Source organism: Mytilus trossulus, unplaced genomic scaffold (genome assembly GCF_036588685.1).
Source record: "Mytilus trossulus isolate FHL-02 unplaced genomic scaffold, PNRI_Mtr1.1.1.hap1 h1tg001136l__unscaffolded, whole genome shotgun sequence".
NCBI lineage: Eukaryota > Metazoa > Mollusca > Bivalvia > Mytilida > Mytilidae > Mytilus > Mytilus trossulus.
This window is the reverse complement of record NW_026963668.1, coordinates 5,001-12,500: the sequence shown is the minus strand read 5'-3', so window position 1 is coordinate 12,500 and position 7,500 is coordinate 5,001.

Here is a 7,500-nt window from a genome sequence, read left to right as displayed (position 1 = left end):
ATTTTCATCGTGGTGTCGCACGTTAGACGCGGACAGGCTACCGCGGGTCTCTCGATCATCCAGGCCGGCAAACTATACCCTCGGTAAAAATTTTTTACGAGGGTGAAATTTTCATCGTGGTGTCGCACGTTAGACGCGGACAGGCTACCGCGGGTCTCTCGATCGTCCAGGCCGGCAAAGTATACCCTCGGTAAAAAAAATTTTACGAGGGTGAAATGTTCATCGGGAAGCCGCACGTTAGACGCGGACAGGCTACCGCGGGTCTCTCGACCATCGAGGCCGTCTGACTATACCCTCGGTAAAAAAAAATTACAAGGCTGAAATGTTCATCGGGAAGCCGTACGGTAGACGCAGGCAAGCTACTGCGGGTCTCTCGACCATCGAAGGCCGTCTGACTACACCCTCGGTAAAAAAATTTTACAAGGCTGAAATGTTCATCGGGAAGCCGTACGTTAGACGCAGGCAAGCTACCGCGGGTCTCTCGACCATCGAAGGCCGTCTGACTATACCCTCGGTAAAAAAAAATTACAAGGCTGAAATGTTCATCGGGAAGCCGTACGGTAGACGCAGGCAAGCTACTGCGGGTCTCTCGACCATCGAAGGCCGTCTGACTACACCCTCGGTAAAAAAAATTTACAAGGCTGAAATTTTCATCGGGAAGCCGCACGATAGACGCAGGCAGGCTACCGCGGGTCTCTCGACCATCGAGGCCGTCTAACTATACCCTCGGTAAAAAAAATTCACAAGGCTGAAATGTTCATCGGGAAGCCGCACGTTAGACGAGGCAGGCTACCGCGGGTCTCTCGACCATCGAGGCCTTCAAACTATACCCTCGGTAAAAAAAAATTTCACAAGGGTGAAATGTTCATCGGGAAGGCGCACGTTAGACGCAGGCAGACTACCGCGGGTCTCTCGACCATCGAGGCCTTCAAACTATACCCTCGGTAAAAAAAAAATTTTTACAAGGGTGAAATTTTCATCGGGAAGGCCGCACGTTAGACGCAGGCAGGCTACCGCGGGTCTCTCGACCATCGAGGCCGTCTAACTATACCCTCGGTAAAAAAAATTTACAAGGCTGAAATCTTCATCGGGAAGCCGCACGTTAGATGCGGACAGGCTACCGCGGGTCTCTCGACCATCGAGGCCGTCTAACTATACCCTCGGTAAAAAAATTTTACGAGGCTGAAATTTTCATCGGGAAGCCGCACGTTAGACGAGGCAGGCTACCGCGGGTCTCTCGACCATCGAAGCCGTCTAACTGTACCCTCGGTAAAAAAAAATTTCACAAGGCTGAAATTTTCATCGGGAAGCCGCACGTTAGACGCAGGCAGGCTACCGCGGGTCTCTCGACCATCGAGGCCGTCTAACTATACCCTCGGTAAAAAAAATTTACAAGGCTGAAATGTTCATCGGGAAGCCGCACGTTAGACGCAGGCAGGCTACCGCGGGTCTCTCGACCATCGAGGCCGTCTAACTATACCCTCGGTAAAAAAATTTTACAAGGCTGAAATTTTCATCGGGAAGCCGCACGTTAGACGCGGACAGGCTACCGCGGGTCTCTCGACCATCGAGGCCTTCAAACTATACCCTCGGTAAAAAAATTTTACGAGGGTGAAATTCTCATCGTGGTGTCGCACGTTAGACGCGGACAGGCTACCGCGGGTCTCTCGATCATCCAGGCCGGCAAACTATACCCTCGGTAAAAAAAATTTACGAGGGTGAAATTCTCATCGTGGTGTCGCACGTTGGACGCGGACAGGCTACCGCGGGTCTCTCGATCATCCAGGCCGGCAAACTATACCCTCGGTAAAAAAATTTTACGAGGGTGAAATTTTCATCGCGGTGTCGCACGTTAGACGCGGACAGGCTACCGCGGGTCTCTCGATCATCCAGGCCGGCAAACTATACCCTCGGTAAAAAAATTTTACGAGGGTGAAATTTTCATCGTGGTGTCGCACGTTAGACGCGGACAGGCTACCGCGGGTCTCTCGACCATCGAGGCCTTCAAACTATACCCTCGGTAAAAAAATTTTACGAGGGTGAAATTTTCATCGTGGTGTCGCACGTTAGACGCGGACAGGCTACCGCGGGTCTCTCGACCATCGAGGCCTTCAAACTATACCCTCGGTAAAAAAATTTTACGAGGGTGAAATTTTCATCGTGGTGTCGCACGTTAGACGCGGACAGGCTACCGCGGGTCTCTCGACCATCGAGGCCTTCAAACTATACCCTCGGTAAAAAATTTTTACGAGGGTGAAATTTTCATCGGGCAGCCGCACGTTAGACGCAGGCAGGCTACCGCGGGTCTCTCGACCATCGAGGCCGTCAAACTATACCCTCGGTAAAAAAATTTTACGAGGGTGAAATTTTCATCGGTCAGCCGCACGTTAGACGCGGACAGGCTACCGCGGGTCTCTCGACCATCGAGGCCTTCAAACTATACCCTCGGTAAAAAAATTTTACGAGGGTGAAATTTTCATCGGGCAGCCGCACGTTAGACGCAGGCAGGCTACCGCGGGTCTCTCGACCATCGAGGCCGTCAAACTATACCCTCGGTAAAAAAATTTTACGAGGGTGAAATTTTCATCGGTAAGCCGCACGTTAGATGCGGACATGCTACCGCGGGTCTCTCGACCATCGAGGCCTTCAAACTATACCCTCGGTAAAAAAATTTTACGAGGGTGAAATTTTCATCGGGCAGCCGCACGTTAGACGCAGGCAGGCTACCGCGGGTCTCTCGACCATCGAGGCCGTCAAACTATACCCTCGGTAAAATTTTTTTACGAGGGTGAAATTTTCATCGGTAAGCCGCACGTTAGATGCGGACAGGCTACCGCGGGTCTCTCGACCATCGAGGCCTTCAAACTATACCCTCGGTAAAAAAAAATTTACAAGGGTGAAATTTTCATCGGGAAGCCGCACGATAGACGCAGGCAGGCTACCGTGGGTCTCTCGACCATCGAGGCCGTCAAACTATACCCTCGGTAAAAAAAAATTTAGAAGGGTGAAATTTTCATCGGGAAGCCGCACGTTAGACGCAGGCGAGCTACCGCGGGTCTCTCGACCATCCAGGCCGGCAAACAATACCCTCGGTAAATATTTTTTACGTGGGTGAAATTTTCATCGGGATGTCGCACGTGAGACGCGGACAGGTTACCGCGGGTCTCTCGACCATCGGCGGCCGGCCAAAGCCATAGCCTAGTCAAAAAGTGTTACAGGTTGACAATTTTTCATCGGGAAGCCGCACGTAAGAATAGTACAGCAGGTCTCTCGATGAAACGATCACATTTCATGTAACGTAACGTAACGAACGAAGGCAGGCAGGCATCGTACACCCTAACCCTAAGCCGCCTCTTGACGATGCCCGTCCCTAACCCTAACCCTAACCCTAAATTAACCCTAACCCTAACCCTAACCCTAACCCTAACCCTAACCCTAACCCTAACCCTAACCCTAACCCTAACCCTAACCCTAACCCTACCCCTACCCCTACCCCTAACCCTAACCCTAACCCTAACCCTAACCCTAACCCTAACCCTAACCCTAACCCTAACCCTAACCCTAACCCTAACCATTAACCCTAACCCTAAATTAACCCTAACCCTAACCCTAACCCTAACCCTAACCCTAAATTAACCCTAACCCTAACCCTAACCCTAACCCTAACCCTAACCCTAACCCTAACCCTAACCCTAACCCTAACCCTAACCCTAACCCTAACCCTAACCCTAACCCTAACCCTAAAACCCTAACCCTAAATTAACCCTAACCCTAACCCTAACCCTAACCCTAAATTAACCCTAACCCTAACCCTAACCCTAACCCTAACCCTAACCCTAACCCTAACCCTAACCCTAAATTAACCCTAACCCTAAATTAACCCTAACCCTAACCCTAACCCTAACCCTAAATTAACCCTAACCCTAACCCTAACCCTAACCCTAACCCTAACCCTAACCCTAACCCTAACCCTAACCCTAACCCTAACCCTAACCCTAACCCTAACCCTAACCCTAACCCTAACCCTAAAGCCTGTTACTTAGGCCGTGTCAGGACCCAGGCTGGCATTATTCCTCGATACGTGTAGGTACGTGGTCGGCCTGTCTGGTAGCGGGCGATCACGGGTCTCTACCGCAGGTAAAGGTACGTGGTCGGCCTTTTGCGGGCTACCGCGGGTTAAAGTCTACGTAGGGACGTGAAGACCCGCATAAGCCCGTGGTAGCCCGCTATCAGGCCGTCCACGTACACTTATACCCGCGCTAGCCCGCTGTCAGGTCGACCACGTCCCTTCTTACCCACGGTAGCTGGCTACCGAGGCCGTCGACGTTCCCTTACCTGCGATAGCCCGCTATCAGGTCGACCACGTCCCCTCCTTACCCGCGGTAGCTGGCTACCGAGGCCGTCGACGTTCCTTTGCCTGCGATGGCCCGCTATCGGGTCGACCACGTCCCCTCCTTACCCGCGGTAGCTGGCTACCGAGGCCGTCGACGTTCCTTTGCCTGCGATGGCCCGCTATCGGGTCGACCACGTCCCTTCTTACCCGCGGTAGCTGGCTACCGAGGCCGTCGACGTTCCTTTACCTGCGATAGCCCGCTATCGGGTCGACCACGTCCCTTCTTACCCGCGGTAGCTGGCTACCGAGGCCGTCGACGTTCCTTTGCCTGCGATGGCCCGCTATCGGGTCGACCACGTCCCTTCTTACCCGCGGTAGCTGGCTACCGAGCCCGTCGACGTACCTTTACCTGCGGTAGCCCGCTATCGGGTCGACCACGTCCCTTCTTACCCGCGGTAGCTGGCTACCGAGGCCGTCGACGTCCCTTTGCCTGCGGTAGCCCGCTATCGGGTCGACCACGTCCCTTCTTACCCGCGGTAGCTGGCTACCGAGGCCGTCGACGTTCCTTTACCTGCGATAGCCCGCTATCGGGTCGACCACGTCCCTTCTTATCCGCGGTAGCTGGCTACCGAGGCCGTCGACGTTCCTTTACCTGCGATAGCCCGCTATCGGGTCGACCACGTCCCTTCTTACCCGCGGTAGCTGGCTACCGAGGCCGTCGACGTACCTTTACCTGCGGTAGCCCGCTATCGGGTCGACCACGTCCCTTCTTATCCGCGGTAGCTCGCTACCGAGCCCGTCGACGTACCTTTACCTGCGGTAGCCCGCTATCGGGTCGACCACGTCCCTTCTTACCCGCGGTAGCTCGCTACCGAGGCCGTCGACGTCCCTTTACCTGCGGTAGCCCGCTATCGGGTCGACCACGTACGATGATACCCGCGGTAGCCCGCTAGCACGGCCGTCCACGTCCCTTTACCCGCGGTAGCTCGCTATCGGGTCGACCACGTACGATGATACCCGCGGTAGCCCGCTAGCACGGCCGTCCACGTCCCTTTACCCGCGGTAGCCCGCTATCGGGTCGACCACGTACGATGATACCCGCGGTAGCCCGCTAGCACGGCCGTCCACGTCCCTTTACCCGCGGTAGCCCGCTATCGGGTCGACCACGTACGATGATACCCGCGGTAGCCCGCTAGCACGGCCGTCCACGTCCCTTTACCCGCGGTAGCCCGCTATCGGGTCGACCACGTACGATGATACCCGCGGTAGCCCGCTAGCACGGCCGTCCACGTCCCTTTACCCGCGGTAGCCCGCTATCGGGTCGACCACGTACGATGATACCCGCGGTAGCCCGCTAGCACCGCCGTCCACGTCCCTTTACCCGCGGTAGCCCGCTATCGGGTCGACCACGTACGATGATACCCGCGGTAGCCCGCTAGCACGGCCGTCCACGTCCCTTTACCCGCGGTAGCCCGCTATCGGGTCGACCACGTACGATGATACCCGCGGTAGCCCGCTAGCACGGCCGTCCACGTCCCTTTACCCGCGGTAGCTCGCTATCGGGTCGACCACGTACGATGATACCCGCGGTAGCCCGCTAGCACGGCCGTCCACGTCCCATTACCCGCGGTAGCTCGCTATCGGGTCGACCACGTACGATGATACCCGCGGTAGCCCGCTAGCACGGCCGTCCACGTCCCTTTACCCGCGGTAGCCCGCTATCGGGTCGACCACGTACGATGATACCCGCGGTAGCCCGCTAGCACGGCCGTCCACGTCCCTTTACCCGCGGTAGCTCGCTATCGGGTCGACCACGTACGATGATACCCGCGGTAGCCCGCTAGCACGGCCGTCCACGTCCCTTTACCCGCGGTAGCCCGCTATCGGGTCGACCACGTACACTGATACCCGCGGTACCTTCTCAGCCGCGGGTAAGCCCGCTGAAAAAAGATTTTTTTTTTTCCCCATTGCATGCGGTAGCACCGCTATCAGGTCGACCACGTCCCTTCTCAGCCGCGGGTAAGCCCGATGAAAAAAAAAAAAAAAAAAAAAAAATTTTCCCATCGCATGCGGTAGCCCCGCTATCGAGGACGACCACGTCCCTTCACAGCCGCGGGTAAGCCCGATGAAAATTTTTTTTTTTTTTTTTTTTTTTTTTTTCCCCATCGCATGCGGTAGCCCCGCTATCGAGGTCGACCACGTCCCTTCTCAGCCGCGGGTAAGCCCGATGAAAAAAAAAAAAAAAAAAAAAAAATTCCCATCGCATGCGGTAGCCCCGCTATCGAGGACGACCACGTATCTTCTCAGCCGCGGGTAAGCCCGATGAAATTTTTTTTTTTTTTTTTTTTTTTTTTTTCCCCATCGCATGCGGTAGCCCCGCTATCGAGGTCGACCACGTCCCTTCTCAGCCGCGGGTAAGCCCGATGAAAAAAAAAAAAAAAAAAAAAATTTTCCCATCGCATGCGGTAGCCCCGCTATCGAGGACGACCACGTCCCTTCTCAGCCGCGGGTAAGCCCGATGAAAATTTTTTTTTTTTTTTTTTTTTTTTTTTTTCCCATCGCATGCGGTAGCCCCGCTATCGAGGTCGACCACGTCCCTTCTCAGCCGCGGGTAAGCCCGATGAAAAAAAAAAAAAAAAAAAAAAAAAAAAAATTCCCATCGCATGCGGTAGCACCGCTATCAGGTCGACCACGTACCTTCTCAGCCGCGGGTAAGCCCGATGAAATTTTTTTTTTTTTTTTTTTTTTCAAATGTCGAAAATTCCTTCCGGGGCCAGAACGGCACACATGTTAGGGGTCGGATGGGTAGTGGGGATCGTCGGATTGACGGGCGACCGCACCTGCCCCGGCTGTGCCGTCTTTTAAAAATTTTGAAAATTTTTGAAATCTTGGAATCCCCAGTCGTCGTGTGCAACTTCATATCATGGGAGCAGTGAAGACCCGATCTTCGCTGTCAGGGATAGACGCGATAGTAAAGGACGGTGAGAGGCATGCACTTGCCGGTCCGATCTCTCGTTCATTCCACGGTTCCCGATTCACTTGGTAAAGGCGACATAGTGGCTGCACGACCCTACGCCTCCGGCTACGGTCACCACGGCAGTCCGGGTACGAACCACCAATGGGTCCAGAGACGCAGGCAAAAATCAGTCGCACGGTACTAGCGTTGG